The following is a 20,871-nucleotide window of genomic DNA, read 5'->3' on the forward strand; positions in this document are numbered from 1 at the left end:
TGAAGGGTAATGAAAACTCAGGCGGTGGGCGGATGAATTTGTAATTAAAAGTGGCTTGCAGAACAATATACAAAACAAAAAAAAAAGTCTACTACTTGTTCAGTAAATTCGCACCATGTTTAACATATCAGTCCACTTATTGAACTTTCAAAATAAGAACAAAAGCATAATGAAAACCATTAAGTAAATACTGTCAGTAAGGAGGTGTGGTCGCCATTTTAATTCCGGGCAAGTTAGTGATTTGCGTGCATAGAAGTTCAAGAAACAGGTGGAATATGCCGGAAAGCTGCGCATGTTGGCAAAGCCACAAATGGAGGAACAAGGGAGACAATATTTCCTTCCATAAGTAAGTGGTTTTTGTTATTCTTGTCACTTTGTCCGTGATATTTGGATGATAAACAGCTGTATGTCTCTGTGACCATTAACTCTTCACTTATGTCAAGTTGATATTTTCCACTGCGAGACCAATGTCTAGTTAAAATACTTGTCGTTAATTATTAAAATTGTTCGAAAAGACTGGGGATTTTTTTTTAATTTGCACCTTAAAATAATGAGATTATAATGGTCCGCGCTGTGCTGCTCACAGTCACACCCACACATAGAGATGTGTACCCACACCGCTGACTTCATGAATGAAACTTGGTCAATAAAGGATAATTGTGTAAAAATATAATATATATAAATGTATTGTAATGGTTTTAGGAGCCGCGCTGCGCTGAACAGCAGCTGCAGGACGCCTCAGCTCAGCAGCTTGAACAGCGCAGATCCGTGTCACTTTCAACACTAATATTTTGGAATGTGTGTGTGTGTCAGAGTAAGTTTAATACTTTCCTGACATAAGTTAATGTAATTTAATTTTACTGGCTCGATATCCAGGTCAAAATGGCATTTTTTTAACATGTATTTTACAAGTATTTTTCTGAGTGTGTTCAGTCGCGGATCTCCATTGAAAATGCATTAACATCCGGGTACTTCATCAATATTTTGCCCGGTTAGGAGACATCATGTTGTTCATGAAGGGACATTTTCGTTTCAAAGAAAAAAAAATTATATATAGATAATATCATAAAATGCATTAAAATTGTAATCCTGTGAAGTAATCCCCATTTTTACTAAATATACCTGTAATCTGAATACGTCTTTTTTTCTGTAACTGTAGCGGAATACAGTTACCTTTTTTTGTATCCTAATTACGTAATGCCATTACATGTATTCCATTACTCCCCAAGCCTGTCCATATCAATTTCAGACTTAAAATTATGTACCGATTTAAGCCCCAGCCATTTTGGATTAAACCACGCCCACTTCCGGTTTAGGCCCCACCCACTACGAGTACAGATACAGATAATTTAGTTGATTGAACAGATACAGATAGTGGTGTACTCGCTCATCCCTACTAATTACAGCCATGTGACATATATTCCTAAGCATGATCCACCAACCAGGTGCTTCAGTGGTGAAACGAGCAACTGGAGGCCAAGGCAATATCCACGTATTACTGTACCTGTCTGCAACACATAGAAGGGTAGTGTTGGGGGGGGGGAGGGGGTCTGCGAGTTGTTGGCTAACAATCAGAATCCAGGGTGGTTCCATAGTCAGTCATTCAGTCACTCATGCAACATTTCACTTGAGTGAGATTCAATTGACCCATTATCACCAAGCTTGGGATATACATTAGACATGGTATCCCCAAGAAGCCAGTTGATGTGGGGGTCAAATTATCAAACATCAAGAGTACTTTGCAAAATTTTCTTATTTTTAACTGTCTGATTGTCAACAAACTTGATATGTGTGTATGGTATAGGTGAACCCAAGAAGCCAATTCCCTTTGGGATCAAAAGGTCATGGTTATTGGAGCTAGAAATTAGGATAGAATTCTTCTATCCTAATTGCTCAATTGTCACCAGACGGGGTAAGATCTTCAGAAGTCTATTGATTTTGTAGTTAAAATATCAAACGTCAAAATCATTGAACTATACTTTGTAAAAGCCTTCTGCAAGAAAAGCATCACTTTTCAACAGTATGCCTATCAATGTTTGTCCTGGGCACTGTGGGTTAGTGCAGACTTTAAACTTGTTGAGGTAAAAAACTCAGAGTATTTCCAGACATGAATTCAAATGCTGATCTATTTCTTGGGGCAGTTTGAGTCAAATTTTAGTTTATCTATGCACAGATTTCTGTTTTGAGTTATTACTGCATAAATGGATGTTGGATCTTAATGGGACATTGGTCCAAACCATTTTCGTAATTGTCTTTGGAAGAACATTCTTCAGCTCCGGATGAATTGCTGTAGATCCCCAAGACTTTAATTTATCAGCACTAATGACCAGAGTTCCCTCCTTCGCTTTCTGCTGTTGTTCCACCTGTAATAATGGATTGATTTGTGACTCTGAGGCAAAGCAGCTGTGAGTAAGTGAGAAAGTTTGCATAGAACTCATTAAAGTTTGTATTTTCCAGTGTTTAGTGCACTGATGATAGCAAAAGGAGCCATCTGTTTGGGGGAGGCCCACTCCCATCACAGCTCTGTATAATTTACCAAACAAAGTTATTCAGAAATCACCACCCAGAAGGTGTAGCCATGGTTTGTCTCACTTGGCCAGCTGAACATTGTAGGTGGGTCTCGAGTGAATGACTATTATGTAGATGTTTTCATGAGTACCTCCACAGTGGTCTCTGTGTGAGTCAGTTAATGAAGTTAGCTATTAATTTGCTCAACAGAAATGAGCTAACGTGGTAAGAAACATGATTAAGTTCTTCGTCATTATAGGGCGTGTTGTAGTGTCCTCGAGGACTTTCGTCTGTATGAGATCGTCATATTATTTATTATTCATGTCCCACCAGATTAGAGCCTAATGTGGTCTATATTATAATTTTTCATGTTCGGTTTCAGTTTTACTTACTCATGTTCATAGTTTTTTTTTTCCGCACTGATGGTATTAGTAAATGTGCAGTTATTTCGAAATGGCTCTGAGTGTCTTGTGTGACGTGCTAATCCTCTTTCTCACATTGGCATTGAGCTCCTTGGACTTTGCCATTGTAGCTTGTGTTGGTTAAACCCTTTTTGTGTTAGCAAAGAGAAGCTACCAGCTACCGCCAATCACGATTGCAATAAGAAATTAAGACGTCTTGGCAAGTTCAGACATTTTTGAACTTTCAGTACCACTAATATCATAATTGAAGTAGGTGTATGGATGATTTTAAGCCTTGGCATGTATATTGTTGTTAGGAATGTCTCAGTCATATAGTAATCAAATAATCAATCAATCAATCAACTCTTTTTTTATATAGCGCCAAATCACAACAAACAGTCGCCCCAAGGCGCTTTACATTGTAAGGCAAGGCCACACAACAATTATGAAAAACCCCAACGGTCAAAACGACCCCCTGTGAGCAAGCACTTGGCTACAGTGGGAAGGAAAAACTCCCTTTTAACAGGAAGAAACCTCCAGCAGAACCAGGCTCAGGGAGGGGCAGTCTTCTGCTGAGACTGGTTGGGGCTGAGGGAAAGAACCAGGAAAAAGACATGCTGTGGAGGGGGGCAGAGATCGATCACCAATGATTAAATGCGGAGTGATGCATACAGAGCAAAAAGAGAAAGAAACAGTGCATCATGGGAACCCCCCCACAGTCTACGTCTAAAGCAGCATAACCAAGGGATAGTCCAGGGTCACCTGATCCAGCCCTAACTATAAGCCTTAGCGAAAAGGAAAGTTTTAAGCCTAATCTTAAAGTAGAGAGGGTATCTGTCTCCCTGATCTGAATTGGGAGCTGGTTCCACAGGAGAGGAGCCTGAAAGCTAAAGGCTCTGCCTCCCATTCTACTCTTACAAACCCTAGGAACTACAAGTAAGCCTGCAGTCTGAGAGCGAAGCGCTCTATTAGGGTGATATGGTACTACGAGGTCCCTAAGATAAGATGGGACCTGATTATTCAAAACCTTATAAGTAAGAAGAAGAATTTTAAATTCTATTCTAGAATTAACAGGAAGCCAATGAAGAGAGGCCAATATGGGTGAGATATGCTCTCTCCTGCTAGTCCCCGTCAGTACTCTAGCTGCAGCATTTTGAATTAACTGAAGGCTTTTTAGGGAATTTTTAGGACAACCTGATAATAAAGAATTACAATAGTCCAGCCTAGAGGAAATAAATGCATGAATTAGTTTTTCAGCATCACTCTGAGACAAGACCTTTCTGATTTTGGAGATATTGCGTAAATGCAAAAAGGCAGTCCTACATATTTGTTTAATATGCGCTTTGAATGACATATCCTGATCAAAAATGACTCCAAGATTTCTCACAGTATTACTAGAGGTCAGGGAAATGCCATCCAGAGTAAAGATCTGGTTAGACACCATGCTTCTAAGATTTGTGGGGCCAAGTACAATAACTTCAGTTTTATCTTTAAATAATGAATGTTTGCGTTCAATGGTGCAAATATTTCATGAGGTGAATTGAAATGAGTCCAGCATGGACCTTAAATAGGAGTCCAAAAATGGTTCTGCTTTCCTCACTCCAGTGAAAAAACTCAAACGAAATTTCTCCAGCTTTTCATCCTAACAGCTCTTCATGCCTCAAGACGACTTACAGTGTGGTGGATTTGTTTTTTTGTGTGTGTGTGTCTTAGAAGAATTAGCAGTGCCAATTAGCTCCTTCAGATTGTCGTTCACCAGCAAAACTCCGCCGTGTTTAGCTAAACGTTGCCCCCGGTAGTGTGAGCATGCGCGGTAGTCGTGGCGTGCAATAGCTCATGTCATATGGTACCAAAATTGCACGCTAAAAAGAACTATTGCACAGTCAATGAAACACAATGGAAAATGGTACAAATAATCCATGTCACGTGACATACACACCACCAATCAAAATGACAGGGATCCACTCAGCCGTTATATAATAACCCATAGACACGTATAGGCTCAAGATTTCTTGAAACACTGTAAATAAATGTGGAACAAAGTAACCGAATAGGAAATTTTTGTGTTGGCTTCATGATTGCCATATCTAAACACAATGTGACAGGCAGCTAGCTGTCTTAATGCAATCATCAGAAGAAACAAGATTAATGATGAATTCAGGCTCCATTCTTCAAATGTCACACTGCAGTCTGAAGCCACTGACGGTCTTAGATCATTCCAGCCTTTGCCGAGCTCTCGGAAAGGAGTTTGAGAATACAAATATCGCAGGCTAAATGTGTGCCTGCTCCTCTGGCTTTGCTGTGGCATTGCCTAAACTCACCTCGTTTGGCTTTCCAGAGGTTTAATTTATTTCAAAGTCAATATTAGTGCTGGATTTAAGTGGTTCCTCCATTTGTTTCATCTAATGAAGCCAGCAGCTTGCAGGGATAAAAGATGTTCATTACCTTAAAAGTTCTATGTGTTTGTGTTTTTTTTTTCTTCTTTTTGGTCTAGTTAAGATAGCTTTAAGTGCCTTGTTAAATTATTTGTTAATTCAGACTCTATTGATCTCCTGTAGCGCCTTCGCCAAATATCATATTTTGAAAACTTCCTGTTGCAAAACTGCTCATACATACTAATTATGTTTGAAATGTTGGACCTTCTGCCAACCCCTGTTCTTGCCGTTGCTGATCAATACTGTTTGATATTTCTCTGTATGTGGTCATTATTTGTGCCACTGTTGCAATTATCCGCGGCGGGTATTGATGCAACGCTGCTGCTTGCCTCCAGTTGCTACGCTGTTAGTTAAAACATGTGACAGAAGATTTAGCCTCCATCTTCTGCTAATTGAAAGCATTTTCTTTCCCGTCCCTTTCTGTTTTATTCCCGCTGACGTCCGTGTAGATCTCTGTCAGTCAACGGCTGAAGCAACGTTTGATCTCATAATTCTGCCTTTTTTTTCCATCTTTCCGGCATTTCGCTGACATCCATTGGTTTATTTCTGACACCTGCAGTGGTGTACTAATGACTGGCTGTTCCTGCACCAGCACCATGTGTGAGACAAAACGTGTTCTCTTGCACCTATGACAAGCCAGAATAGATCAATGGCAAACACAGTCACGATTCACAAATACTTTCCCCTCTCCTCCACCACGAACAACTTTCAGACAGCTATAACTTTCTCCATCTTCCCCCTCAATCTCACAGATGAAAGATTCACTCTTTCACTTCACCTCCTCTTCTCCCTGTTCGTTTGTCACATCTTTGCCTGCCATAAATATCGATGCAACTTGACTATTTCCTTTTGTTATTTACATGGGCTCCTATCTATGCATTTCGCCCCCTTCAGGGGGATATACGGAATTATATGTACGTCTGAAAGCGTGGCTCTGTGTCTTTGCATGTGTCGATGTGCTGGTAAATATAGCAGAGGGTAAACAATGAGACGATTTCCCCTTGATGAGCCCTGAACTCCATGTTAATATACAGCAATTATATGTATACTGTCAACGTACTTGAAATATGCATCTCTCTTTAATTTTCATTTTGATTTTGGCTGAAATTCTGCTTTTAACACTCAATTGGGCACTGCGGTCTCGTTTGAGGGCAGGCCCTAAAGGGGTAAAATATCAATCAATCAATCAATCAATCAATCAATCAATCAATCAACATTTATTTATAGAGTGCTTTACAGAACCGACTGGTGTCCAGTGCGCTGACATTAAAAGCACAAATTCACAAAAATAAGTCACATATACAATAAAAGGATAAAACAGCACGTAAAAACAACATGTCACTAGAGGTGGGCAGATCGATCCTAATATTGATAATATCGATACTAATGCTGGTATTGATATTGAACGTTCCTCGTGTGAAAAGATCAATACTCAAGCTTTTTTTCTCTCTCGCATGCACTGATTGCTGCGCACACAGATTCATCAAAGTGTACTCTCTGTCTGTAAGAGCAGTGCTGCGCTGTGTCATACAACACGGAGCAGCGCACCCTTGTATTGTGGTTTGTCAGCCCTCTACCTCAGGAGATTTTAAGTTGTGTTGAGTGAGATTTTTAAACAAAAATGTTGATTGTGATAAAGTATTTTGTTGTCACGTACAGTGTACAGGCAAAATTCTATCCAAGGTCTTTTGGATCCTTTGGATCTATGAAGCTTCAATATGAAAAAGTATCGGTATCGTTATCAATATCAGCAATACTGGGCATGTATTTACTTGGTATCGGATCAATGCCAAAATTCCCGGTATCACCCAACTCTACATGTCACCTCCCCACTAGGTGTTAAAAGCCTTTTTAATAAATAAGTCTTTTACTTAGATTTAAAAAGCGCTAAATCAGGAATAGCACGTAACTCAAGAGGTAGCTTGTTCCACAGTCTGGGGCCACCTACCGCAAAAGCATGATCACCCCAGCGTTTATATCTTGACCTCGGAACATCTAAGTAAAGCTTGCCAGACGCCCGTAATGTCCTACTGTAAGTGCGCAAAGTTAAAATTTCAGACAAGTAGGGAGGTGCAAGGCCATAAATAGCTTTAAAAACAAACATTAAAATCTTAAAATCAAAATCAATTCTAAAATGAACTGGAAGCCAGTGGAGTGAGTACAGGACGGGCGTAATATGCTTACGTCTAAAAGTATTTGTTAAAAGACGAGCAGCAGCATTCTGCACCAAGTGGAGATGTGCAAGAGAAGACTGATTAATGCCAGAATAAAGTGCATTACAATAATCAAGTCTGGAGCTGATGAAAGCATGAATGGCTGTCTCAAGGTCACGCCTACTGAGGAAGTGCTTTATTTTAGCCAAAAGATGAAGCTGGAAAAAAAAACTTGCTTAGACAAGAGAATTTATCTGTTGATCAAACCTCAAACAGCTGTCAAATATCACTCCCAAATTCTTGACAGCTGGTTTTACATAATTAGTCAGAGCACCAAAAATTTGGTGTTACCACATTTGGTATGCCAGAGCGCTCAAACACCATGATCTCCATTTTACTATCATTCAGGTAAAGACGTTTTGGGACAGCCACTGCTTTACATCGCGAATACAGTTGCACAAGCGCACCTGTATACGACATCGCCGTAGTCCAGTATGGACAGGAAGGTAGCAGTTATCAAGAGGTTCCTGGCACTTAAAATGAAGTATGGCTTATTTCTAAAAAGGAAGCCAAGCTTCACCCTTAATTTGGAGATCAAGTGTGGATTTTAAAGGAACGCTCTGTGTCAACAGTTAATCCCAAATACTTGGAACTGCTGACTAGTTCCAGAATATTACCTTGATCACTTTTAATGCTCTCCAAGGAAATATGTGACAGAAACCTCAAATAAGGAATTTTTCTTGACCACTGTTGCGAATGATCTTGTCTGGGGGTGTGTAAGGTTAGACCTTACTGTTGTGAAGCGCCTTGGGGACGACATATGTTGTGATTTGGTGTTGTATTAATGAATTTATTTGAATTTGTAATCATAAAAGATAGCTAAAATGGATTATACACAGCACCATCTCTTTAAATTATTGAGTTTTTTTTTTTCTGTTTAATTATCTCAACTATCCAGAAGCTTCTTCTTTAACTGCCTATACTCCGCATTGTCCCTTATAGTAACAGCAAGCCACCTGAAATATGAATTAGAATTTGCATGATTGGAATAATGGGGATTTGTGCTGGATACTTTCCTAAAATAAGACTGGCTTTGTGACAGATATTGTGATTAATGTCAAAAAAGAAATGAATAAAATGATTATTGGCAGGTGTTGGATGAGTATAAGGCATTTGTGAACATACAAGAAACAGACAATGAAATCTCATTTCAGCTCTGGAGATATATGTGAGTAGAATAACAAATTGATACAAACTGATAATTTTTTAGGATGCAAAATACATTTATTTGCTAATATGACAGGACTTTTGAGGTTAGCATTGTGCAAGTGAACATCAAGGGTAAGTGCAAACCTTTTGATGCATTCATACTCCGGGCAAATATATACATATTATCCTGCCGTTTGCTGATGGAGAATGAAAAGTTCATGCATCTTGACCAGCGCTGAGGTCCATCAGACTCTGCAGGAGCTAAGAAAGCAACACTGATGTTTATTGTGGTCTCGAAAATTTTTTCGACATGTTTAAAATCTTTGACATTCATGCTAAAACACCGACAAGAGTTGAGCTCCCGTATCACTATAACACCTCTGCTAGTACACCATTAATGCTCCATTCACCTCTGTCAGCTTCCACTGGCCAGCATCGAAGGCTTGACTGGATGCATCACCTTCTCTGGATCCCTTGGGCATGAAGAAATATGCAGAAATATGAAGGAATATGTAGAACTCTCGTTGCACCAGCAGCAAGTGACGCAATCACAGAGTTAAGGCACCTTGACACTTGCAAGCATTTAACTCCGCAGTGCCGCACAATTCATCACGCCAATGCAACCCGTTGTGTTCTGCTAGATGCTGCATTTTGTGCCGCTGGACTCTGCGTTATATAAAATAATTAATTTGTCTCAGATTATCTCTGAGTTTGACTAATGAAACCACTTCTAATTGCTTCTGGAATCACAGCTACAGTTTTTTTTCTCTCTCTCGTGTGCTTCATGATGTGGAGAACGCATTGGAATCATCTCAAAGGTAATTATTTGTAATATTTGTATTGTGATGGCTTGATAAAACAGTTGCATTTTCATTCCTTCTAATCACTATCTGTAAATTATGTTTATGATAGATTTAACATCTCGTTATAATCGTTCAGATGAGCTGCGCTGTGATGCGCTGATGCAGTGACTTGCACTGACATTCAGTGCTTTTAATTGTTTGCACAATGTTCACATAATTAATGCGTGTCAGAGATTTTGAACATTTCAAAATTTTCTTTGCGCACTTGCACAAAGCCGCGCACAGTTTACAAAGAGTTTACTCTCTGGCACGGCAGATTGTGCAGATCAAATTTATGCAAGTGTCGAGGCACCTTTACAGTAAGTCGGGTTTATATAGACTGCCTCACTTTACATCTCAAACACTGAGTTGACGATCAGCTCTAATAAGCTACACTACTGCTCCGCTAACTGCGTCCTGTAGTACGTCGGTGGATCGTAGCCAGTGTGAATGGGCCCTTAACCTTTCATTTGTGACTTTGGAGAATGCCGTATGATGGGTAGTGAAAACTTGACAAGGCCCCACAAGACAAGACAGCTTGCAAGTCATCGTGTGATCAGGGCCTTAGATTCTTCTTATTATTTTTTTGATTTTATGAAACATTTTAAAGTTTTGCATCCACTACACTGTCTTCCCACCTGAGATACCTGATGTTGCAAATGTAATTACAAAAAACCCCCTCTATCTCATTGTTGATGTCCATCTTCATGACTTAACTTTGGACTCTGAGGTCCTGGCCAGCAGCCAAGGAATCTGTCTGAAACAGCGTCTGACTTACTTTAGGGAGAGACCTCTGTCCTTTTAAGTGCTGAGAAGAACAGTGACCTGTCTAAAGTGATTGATCTACCTGAACTGGCAGCTGGACGACATATTTCCATTTCTACCTCTTCTTCCGGCTCAATGTGCAGTGAGACTGGCGAAGGTCACGTTGGCAGGCATCATTCATAAATGACTGCTGGGAATATTACACATACACACACACATCTCAACTTTTAAGCTTTTATCCACAAGCGGGCTTTCACAATGTGTGTTATTAAGTCGACATAAAGTAAGCTTCCCTTATCGACGTGGTCAGACTTTATCGCTGCATTGTTCTTCATCCATCTGTTGTCTCTATATGACAAAGTTAAGATGAAACCAAACACTTTATACATACTGGACAAACCCTTGTGACGTCACCCAGAGTTTTTTTTTTTTTTTTTTTTTGAAGAACGGTGGGTCAGCTCTAGATGCCGTCGTCTTGGCAGCGCCTGACTTCATCTAAATCCAGTAAATTTGTAAAGATGTGGAGGCAGGGCAAGACTGAGGTCACCTGGGTGGGACGAATGAAGCCCACACACACACCCACCTATCTCAGGTTTCCAAGCTAGTTAAGGCTGACAGGCTAGGTCACCTCAATGCAGATGATTAATGCGTATTTTTTGCTGACTAGGCGGTGGTTCTTGCAGTGGGTGGCTTGGTATTGCAAACTGCATGTACCGTAGTATACTGCCTTTGTACCTGTAGCACTGTTATTGCGGCCGATGTCATCAAGCTAAACTATACCTCCTCATCCCTGCTAATGGTGCTACATACAAATTTAATAACACAAAAATTTCATTCAATGTAATATTGAAGGACAGTCATGTTAGCTGGTCTTTCGTTGGTCACGCAACAAGCTATATTATCTCTGATATTTATAAGGGCAGGGTAACTTCATGTCAGAAAATAGCTTTAACATTGGAGTAACATACAAATGTATCCACTGTACAGCTGTCAGGAATTAGGAAACTAGCTATCACCACCAATACTTTTTTTTTGTTTGTAATAATGATTACTTCTGGTGTAAAGTTAGAGATTTTAACATGAGCTTCATTGGAGATTGACTCAATCAAAATTTCAATCGGCCGCTCAAGTAATTGCAGGTTTTAGCACTTCCACACTGACTTCATTTTCAGCACCGCTGACTGATGCATTTGTGGAACAGGAGAAAAGACTAAGGTTTTAATTGTTCTGCATGTTCTGCCATGAGCAGTGATTGCTGTGCTGCATGTGTGACTTTTTTTTTTTTTTTTTGAGGCATGTCTCAATCTGATTTTTCTATGCCATGTCAGCAGGAAAAAGATGCTTTTCGCTCACACAACTCATCTGATTTGGATTCCAGGAGCTTTATTGTCGTCTCACCACCTCTTCTGCATCCACTGCTCTAAATGGTGCACATGAGATTGCATGTCTCCAGGGCTGCGGTGAAATAACAGCGCATAAATAGAATAGCAGAAAAGTAAGTAAGAAGAGTTATACGGCAAAGAGAGGTGAATGAATAAAATGTTTGATTTGGAAAATTGAGTCATTGCAAAACAGCAGTAAAAGCCTCAACACCATAGTGGCTGTACGAATCCTCCGGTTTTCAAGCACTGTGGCTGCCATCTGCCAATATGTCTTCCTGTTATCTGCCCTTTTTCTTCGAGGAGAGGGGTTGTCTTGCCAGTGCTTTTATTTTGCACTGTTGTCGCTTGAGCATCTGTCAAACAGACATTGCATTATATCACATTCACATTCATTCACATTCACATTCACATTAATATAAATAAAAAAAGTGATATTATGATATTCCATGTCGTTTTCAGGTTCCCGGCTCAGATGCCAATCATGAAAATGTTTTATTTGTTTGGATTAAAATAAACTCAGTAATAGTACCCATTTGCATGAAGACAGTAAGGTCAACAGCAATATGCCATTTGACTCCAGCAGTGTTGTAATGTCACAAAGTAGAAATACGTTACTGTATTTAAGTAGAATTTTGACGTATCTGTAATTTACTTCGTTATTGACATTTCTGGCAACTTTCACTTTTACTCCACTACATTTCCTCAATAAAATGTAGACTTTTACTGTGATACATTTCTCTTAAACATCTTCATTACTCGTTACTACAATATAAAAGTAGAAGAAATTTGATTGGGCAATGCCTGTTTGCAGAGGTGAAAGTAAGCCGGAGCACAGCAGGTACAGTCGTCTTCACCAGGAGTGCAGCGCCTTTCACCCCTGCAGCAACAAGTGCCGTGTTTGACATAAAACACGTTTAAAAGACAAAAAAATAAATAAACAAAAAAAATATGACAGGTTGAATCTGCACCCCCGCAGAGGAGGAGGAGACTGTGGAGGGTGAAAACCATCTGTGCTTTGGACACCAAACGCACCCATGCATACACTGGAGTGCAGCGCAAGATTGGAGTTACAGTTGTATGTAAAAGTTTGGGCACCCCTGATGACTTCCATGAGTTTCCTTTATAAATCATTGGTTGTTTGGATCAGCAATTTCAGTTAAATATATCATATAGCAAACAAACACAGTGATATTTAAGAAGTGAAATGAAGTTTATAGGATTTACAGAAAGTGTGCAATAATTCTTTAAACAAAATTAGGCAGGTGCATAAATTTGGGCACCCCAACAGAAAAAATACATCAATATTTATTAGATCCTCCTTTTGCAGAAATAACAGCCTCTAAATGCTTCCTATAGCTTCCAATGAGAGTCTGGATTCTGGTTGAGGGGATTTTGGACCATTCTTTACAAAACATCTCAGGTTTGTTGGTTTCCCGAGCATGGACAGCCCGCTTAAAATCACACCACAGATCAGATTTTCAATAATATTCAGGTCTTGGGACTGAGATGGCCATTTCAGAAAGTTGTACTTGTTCCTCTGCATGAATGTCTTAGTAGATTTTGAGTGGTGTTTAGGGTCTTTGTCTTGTTGACAGATCCAGCCCTGGCACAACTTCAACTTTGTCACTGATTCTTGAACATTGTTCTCAAGAATCTGCTGATATTGACTGGACTCCATGTGACCCTCAACTTTAACAAGATTCCCAGTACCTGCACTGGCCACACAGTCACACACCATGATGGAACCACCTCCAAATTTGACTGTAGGTAGCAAGTGTTTTTCTTGGAATGCTGTGTTCTTCTTCAGCCATGCATACTGCCCCTTGTTATGTCCAAATAACTCAATTTTAGTTTCATCAGTCCACAGCACCTTATTCCAAAATGAAGCTGGCTTGTTCAAATGCGCTTTAGCATACCTCAAGCGACTCTGTTTGTGGTGTGTACACAGAAAAGGCTTCCTCTGCATTACAGCATCATACAGCATCTCTTTGTGCAAAGTGTGCTGTACGAGGTCTGTCGATAAAGTATAGGTCTTCAAAAACTATATGGATTTCATTCATATGTTTTTACGTCAGGCATGCTTGAACCCTTGTGCACATGCGTGAGTTTTTCCACGCCTGTCGGTGATGTCATTCGCCTGTGAGCACTCCTTGTGGGAGGAGTCGTCCAGCCCCTCGTCGGAATTCCTTTGTCTGAGAAGTTGCTGAGAGACTGTCGCTTTGTTTGATCAAAATTTTTTCTAAACCTGTGAGGCACATCGAAGTGGACACGGTTCGAAAAATTAATCTGGTTTTCCGTGAAAATTTTAACGGCTGATGAGAGATTTTGAGGTGATACTGTCGCTTTAAGGACTTCCCACGAAGACTTCCCAGGAAGACGTCGCGCAGCGGTCCCAGGCACCGTCGTCAGCCTGTTTCAAGCTGAAAACCTCCACATTTCAGGCTCTATTGATCCAGGACGTCGTGAGAGAACAGAGAAGTTTCAGAAGAAGTCGGTTTCAGCATTTTATCCGGATATTCCACTGTTAAAGGAGATTTTTTTAATGAAAGACGTGCAGGCGGATTGCAGCGTCGGCTCGCAGCCGCCGCGACGCTCCGCCACAGGAAAAACACCTCTGTTGGAAGCCTTAAGGACAAGTTGGAACATGTCCAGCTGTTAAACAATTTCTCATATACTCACTCCACTGAAAGCCATCAAAAGCCGCCTGGATTTTACAAATGGTTATCAACACGGAGGTGTTTTGCGTCCCGACGCGTGGACCCGTCCGTCCTTAAAGCGACAGTATCACCTCAAAATCTCTCATCAGCCGTTAAAACTTTCATGGAAAACCAGCTTAATTTTTCAAACCGTGTCCACTTCGATGTGCCTCACAGGTTTAGAAAAAATTTTGATCAAACAAAGCGCCAGTCTCTCAGCAACTTCTCAGACAAAGGAATTCCGACGAGGGGCTGGACGACTCCTCCCACAAGGAGTGCTCACAGGCGAATGACGTCACCGACAGGCGTGGAAAAACTCATGCATGCGCATGAGGGTTCAAGCATGTCTGACATAAAACATATGAATGAAATCCATATAGTTTTGAAAAAAATAAAAAGGACCTATACTTTATTGACAGCCCTCGAATAGCTGAACGATGCACAGAGACACTATCTGCAGCAAGATCATGTTGTTGGTCTTTGGAGCAGGTCTGTGGGTTGACTGTGACTGTTTTCACCATCCTTCACTTCAGCTTATCTGAAATTTTTCTTGGCCTGCCACTTTGGGCCTTAACTAGTACTGTGCTTGTGGTCTTCCATTTCCTCACTCTGTTCCTCACAGTGGAAACTGACAGCTGAAATCTCTGAGATAGCTTTTTGTATCCTTGCCCTAAAACAAGATGTTGAACAATTTATGTTTTCAGGTCATTTGAGAGTTGTTTAGAGGCTCCCATGTTGCTACTCATTAGAAGAGATGCAAATAAGGGAAACATTTGTAAATGGCCTTCCTCATGATTGGATTCACCTGTGTAAGGAGATCAAGGGTCAATGAGCTTACCAAACTAATTTGTGTTCCAATAATTAGTGTTAAATATATTCAAATCATACAATGACAAGTTTGCTCAAATTTATGCACCTGCCCAATTTTGTTTAAATAATTATTGAATACTTCCTGTAAATACTAGAAACTTCATTTCACTTTTCAAATATCAGTGTGTTCGTCTGCTATATGATATATTTAATTGAAATTTCTGATCCAGACAACAAATGATTTATAAAGGAAAATCGTGAAATTATCAGGGGTGCCCAAACTTTTGCATACAACTGTAACACACATGTAAGGGGAAAACTACAGACAAAATGAGCCAGCATGTCTTTGATTTTATTTTATTTATCATTTGAAATGTTTGCAGAGAAGCGCTGTGTAAAAGCGGCTCCATGTTTTGGATTTGAGAACAAAAAGAGCGCTGCTTTTGGTTGTTTGCAGTGGTTGGTGGTGGTGATGCATGAAAGATTTTTTTTTTTACTTTCCTTAAATTTGGCACAACTGTGTCACTATAAATGACTGTTCTGTTTCACAAGAGCCTGGCTGTTGTGTTTAACAGAAAAGCATGTGTGGGTCTTCCAGGAAAAAGAACAGCACTCATCCTGACACCAACTGCTCTGCCAGAGGCAGATCCAGCCTTTTATAGGGGCTGTGGCCTCCTCCTGGTTTCTCCACTCATTTTGGATTTTACATTTACTCAATACTTTTACTTGAAGTACATTGTATATGAGAAATTTACTTTTGATACTTAAGCACAGTAAATGTCAGATACTTTAAGACTTTTACTCAAATTATATTTTTAAAGCAGACTTTAACTTTTACCAAAGTAGTTTTATGGCAAGATACTTGTACTTTCACTCAAGTATCACTTTGAGGTATTTATACAAGACTGGGCTCCAGTGACATTGACATTCACTCCTATGATTGACCTCTGCTTGACCTTGTGAGAGATATTCTGAAATCCACCTAATTCTGTGCCACATTTCATCCAAATATGGTTGAAAAGCTAATTTCTTGACCTTTGCCAAAATAATTTCTTTAAGGACAGTTTCAGGGTGGACCTTTGTTGACACACCATTTTTGGAAAAAATCAGCAAAAGACCCAGAGAGGAGAAGGCCAAGAAACATTTATGATCTTCGCCCTGATGATTGACCGCAGGCAAACTCGTCCTTGCCAGTTCCAGACCCGCCTCCATGTGTGAGCCATGTTTCATGCATTCATAGTGAAATAACTTAAATTTTGACCTTTGACCATTACTTGACCTTTGGCAAATATGATCATGCATTGGTAATTCCAGAACCCACCCTCCATATGTGTGCCACGTTTGGCGCAAATTTTGACATTTGACCCCAATGACATTGACTCAAATGATTGATATTTGCTACCATTATCTCTCCTGAGCAATTCTACAATCTACCAACAAATGTGTGCCAAATTCAGTGGACATCAGAGTGAAAAAATGACATTTGACCCCGGTGACTTAGACCTTTGCTTAAACAACTCTCTTTTAGAGCAATTCCAGGGTCAACTTTCATCCATATATCAAGTCTGCTGGGAAGAGAGCCTGAGAGGATGAGGGGAACAAACAGACAAATATTTCTTAAATGTTGGGTATGACGCATAGAGGACATTCTGACTCACGCTGTTCGGGTTATGTGGTTGACAGTTGTAGTGTTTCCCTTCGGTCTTTGGAAATTTTTCCATTAAATTGTTGTTGTTCTGCATAAGTATTTTCTGAGCCTACGTGGCTCAGGAAAAAAAAAAAAAAAAAAAAACTTTTAAAAGCCACTTGGTACAAATAAAAAATATTTGATCTGCATCTACACACTTTATGGGGAAGGTACTTCTATTAATAAGCAATCAGCAGTGGCCTTGCTGGCCACCAGATGCAGGTTTTGGAAGTGACAATGCACAATCCTTCCTGCAGGGCTGTGTGATTGTGACCTTGTTATTTGAGTTTTGTAATTGTAATTCCAGTTAAACAATCAGAAAATGAGATGTTGAGTTGCGTATTTCTCTGATTTAGTACATTTCTATGGAGAAATGTTCTCTCCAAGCTTGAGCATCTCTCTCACTGTGTCTCTTTTACATACAACAGAATTCATATGTTGTGTGGAGGTTTGTCTGTATCACTTGATTTTTACAGTGTAACCCTTTTGAAACTATCAGGAAATACATTTGGAGCAGATCTGATTAAGTACCTTTGTGGAAATGGTCTGTTGCACTGAGTGACAGCAACGCCTGCTCCTAATCCATCTTCAATCCAGGCGGCAGACATGGCTATGGGTTATTATGTTGCAAACTTTGTCCTTTGCCTTCCCACACGACTGGGATGTCTCGTCACTGTCTGCACAAACATTTGTTACATAAAATGTTGCATTAAACTATGCTGGCACAGTATCATTGGACAAAAAAACAAAGTAACACTGACATGTTTGTGTTCAAAAATCAGCAATGCATGTTGCTATAAATTCCAGTGTGGCAATATGAAATAATATACAGAGTGTTGACAATATGTGCAGTAAAAGCAAAAAGGCTTTTATGCAGCGGTAATCACTCCAAAGCAGCAGTGTCTGGCAAATGTGCAGATAGTCATTGCTGCATGTGAATGTAGATTTATCAGGCCTAAATAAATACAAATGAAAAAAGAACTGATATAGAATGCAAAGTACTATTATATTTACATTACTATGCAAATCTTAAGCACCTAGTGTTTTTGTATGAATGCATTTTTACTTGTGTGTGTGTGTGTGTGTGGTGTGTGTGTGTGTGTGTGAGAGAGAGAGAAATAATCACATTTCAAAACATCTTAATGTATAAAAAACTTAGTTTTGTTTTATTCTATTAAAGAAACACGTTTTTTCAGATTATTGAAAAACTTTGTTGATTCACAGACAAGTCATTATGGAGCATTATATCCCAAGACGAGTAGGAGATTCTAATCATTGAGTCATGAACTGAGGCACATCCTGTTCCTCCGACATCAACTGGATAGAATAATTTATTTGTTTTGCAGAATCCTTGCTTTATTATTTGGCTATATTTCTATTAAATGCAGGCAATTACTGTGGCCAAAAATTAAGTTAGCAAATAGTATGATAAATGAAAACACTTCTCCTCTCATGCACCCTGCCCCCCTTTTCTGTAACTAGTATCCATTTTTTCCTGAATTATCATATTTAGAATACTAAAATATTGTCCACAAAGAGAGCTATTTTGGTCAGTCATGCTTGTGCATGCGCTCAGTGGAGGCGCTGTGTCAATTTTGTCTTGCTTAGTGAAGATACAACCATTTTACAACAGATGCGTTGCATCTGCGTGGCAGCCTAGCTGCTGAAGTAACTGGTTTGTTGATGGGTGGATTTTACACCGGGTTAAAAGGCTTTTTTAAATAGTACATGCAGCTGATTTTACCTACAGTCAGTTGATAGCCCCTCTCTAAAAGTACATGCCCAGTTGAATGAATTATAATATGCAAAGTTAAAAAAATATATAAATACATATGCACTTACCATCTGAGCCACCATTTTATCTTTTTATAGCTAATGCTTATAATCTGGATTGTGTTTTTTCTTTTTTTTTTAGCTCTTTGTGAGTTTGGGGAGCATTTGGAAAAGAGAAGACCAGAAAAATGATTTGTTCTAACTGAATGGTTTAAAATATATATATATATATAGTATTCTTGTCTATGATCTCTACTCTAGAACAGGTAGCTCCGTAGGGCTGAAACAAACGATTAATTTGAAATCAACTAGTCAACGATTATTTTTGCAATTAGTCGACTAATCCAATCAAACGTAAACTGTGGCTTAAAACACCAGCATGCAGCTAGTCTTATATAGCCATCATTAAGCTCAAGCTTGAATTGTTTAAGGTATGTGCTAACTAAAAATAAAGAAAATTAAGATGATAGTTCATTCAACTTTTACTTGGTAACAAAGTGTTCATTGCAGAGGAACATATTGTTTTTTTTTGTTTTTTTTTGCACTGTAATGTAGCATAATAAAACATTAGTGTGATCTTCCTATTCAAACACGACATCGCTGTTGTAACATTCCAGTAAACACATATGTGTGCTAAGGCTAATGAAATCGACATCATTAATGTTTACAGCTAAGTAAGTAGCTCACTGTAGATGTTATTGTTAGCAGCTACTAGTCAGTTATCGTACTGAGATGGCTCTCGCTTCATCAGGATCCAGGCACAACGCATTTCTTTATCAGATGGTCCTGCATCGGTGATGTAGTGCTGTGGAAGGCAAGTTCTGCCTTGCAGATTTTGCATTGCACGTTTTCTTTTAATTTGGTTAAAATGCTCCAGAATGTTTGAGCTTCGTTGCTGGCTAGCTATGATATTGCTTGAGCATAAGTTGGGCATATGTTGCAGACTGAACGGTCCACCCCTAAAAATTAGTCTGTCTTGCCTCCGCTGAGACTGACTCTCGTCACCCAAAGTAATCAGATTGATTAATGGGATTATTAACCATCAGATGACAAGGTACAACCTCTTCAATCATTCTAAAGTTGGTTTTAAGCAGAAACGAGGCCATTTTAAGCAGAAACGAGGCGATACTTAGTGACGCTTTGAAATGACTGACACATGATGAACGCATCAGCTAGCAGCTCATGTAGCCGCTGCGCTCTGATTGCTTCCTCCGTCTTTTATATGAAATAATGCTGAATTTATGTGGAAATGATTGTTGTACAAAACCTTCAGATATCTGTTGCTGAGATAGACGATGACTGGAGTGAAGTTTGAAGCAGAAACCGCGGCTAATGACGCATGCGCAGTGAAGGCAGGGCGGACCGATTTTTAGGGGGGACCGTTCGGGTCTGTGACACTGAATTACCACAACTGCACATGTGTTCAAGTACAGAAAGGCAACGGAAGATACAGTTTTCAGAGGAAGACAAAGCTTCAATAAAATAAACGATTTTGTTGATTATTAAATTAGTCGCCGACTATTTTGATAGTCGATGTATTTGTGACTAGTCGACTAATCGTGGCAGCCCTATAGCTCAGTAGATAAGGAGCTGGTCTAAATCCTGTTGCTTCTATTGTACCTGTCTGTGTCCTTGGACAAGATACTTAATCTGTGTTGTCTTGATCCACCCAGCTCTAAATAGGTACCAGGTATTGTGAGCAGATAACCTGCTTTGGACTGGTGTCTTGTCTAGGAGGAGCCGTAGAGTCTTATCCACTTCACGCTACAGAGTGCAGAGATAAACACTGGCACCAACGGGCTTCGGGCATATATAGACCTCCTCCCCAGAGATAGAAACGACAGTAAAAGTTGTTCATTATTTAATATAGCTGGGATGATATCAGTGTGTGTTCCTGCATGCTGTTTATCGCACGTGTAAAAAAATAAAGGCCAGCACAAATCTCGAGAGGAGCGGCAGCCACGACACTCGAGAACATTCCTCTCGTGCAGATGGTGTGCAAGCTGTAACAACATAGTTGCTGAAATGAAAATCACCACATTTTGCAACTGTCACACACTTGCAATGCATCTGGTGAAAAACAGGCTTTAGATTCTTACACGCTATAAAAAGTTTCTCACAGCACAGTCCACTTAACAAAAGCGTTTAATTGATGGAGTTGGACTAACACAATGTGTCCGTATTATTATGTAATTCAGCACAATGCAGTT

The 20,871-nt window shown here is 39.7% G+C and overlaps 1 protein-coding gene across 1 annotated transcript in view; it reads left to right on the forward strand.

Annotated features, from left to right (window-relative positions):
- Window positions 1-20,871, forward strand: part of LOC117525749 (VPS10 domain-containing receptor SorCS1) — a 509,976-nt gene that overhangs the window by 103,949 nt on the left and 385,156 nt on the right.

The sequence above is a fragment of the Thalassophryne amazonica genome, chromosome 15, assembly GCF_902500255.1.
Source record: "Thalassophryne amazonica chromosome 15, fThaAma1.1, whole genome shotgun sequence".
Taxonomy (NCBI): domain Eukaryota; kingdom Metazoa; phylum Chordata; class Actinopteri; order Batrachoidiformes; family Batrachoididae; genus Thalassophryne; species Thalassophryne amazonica.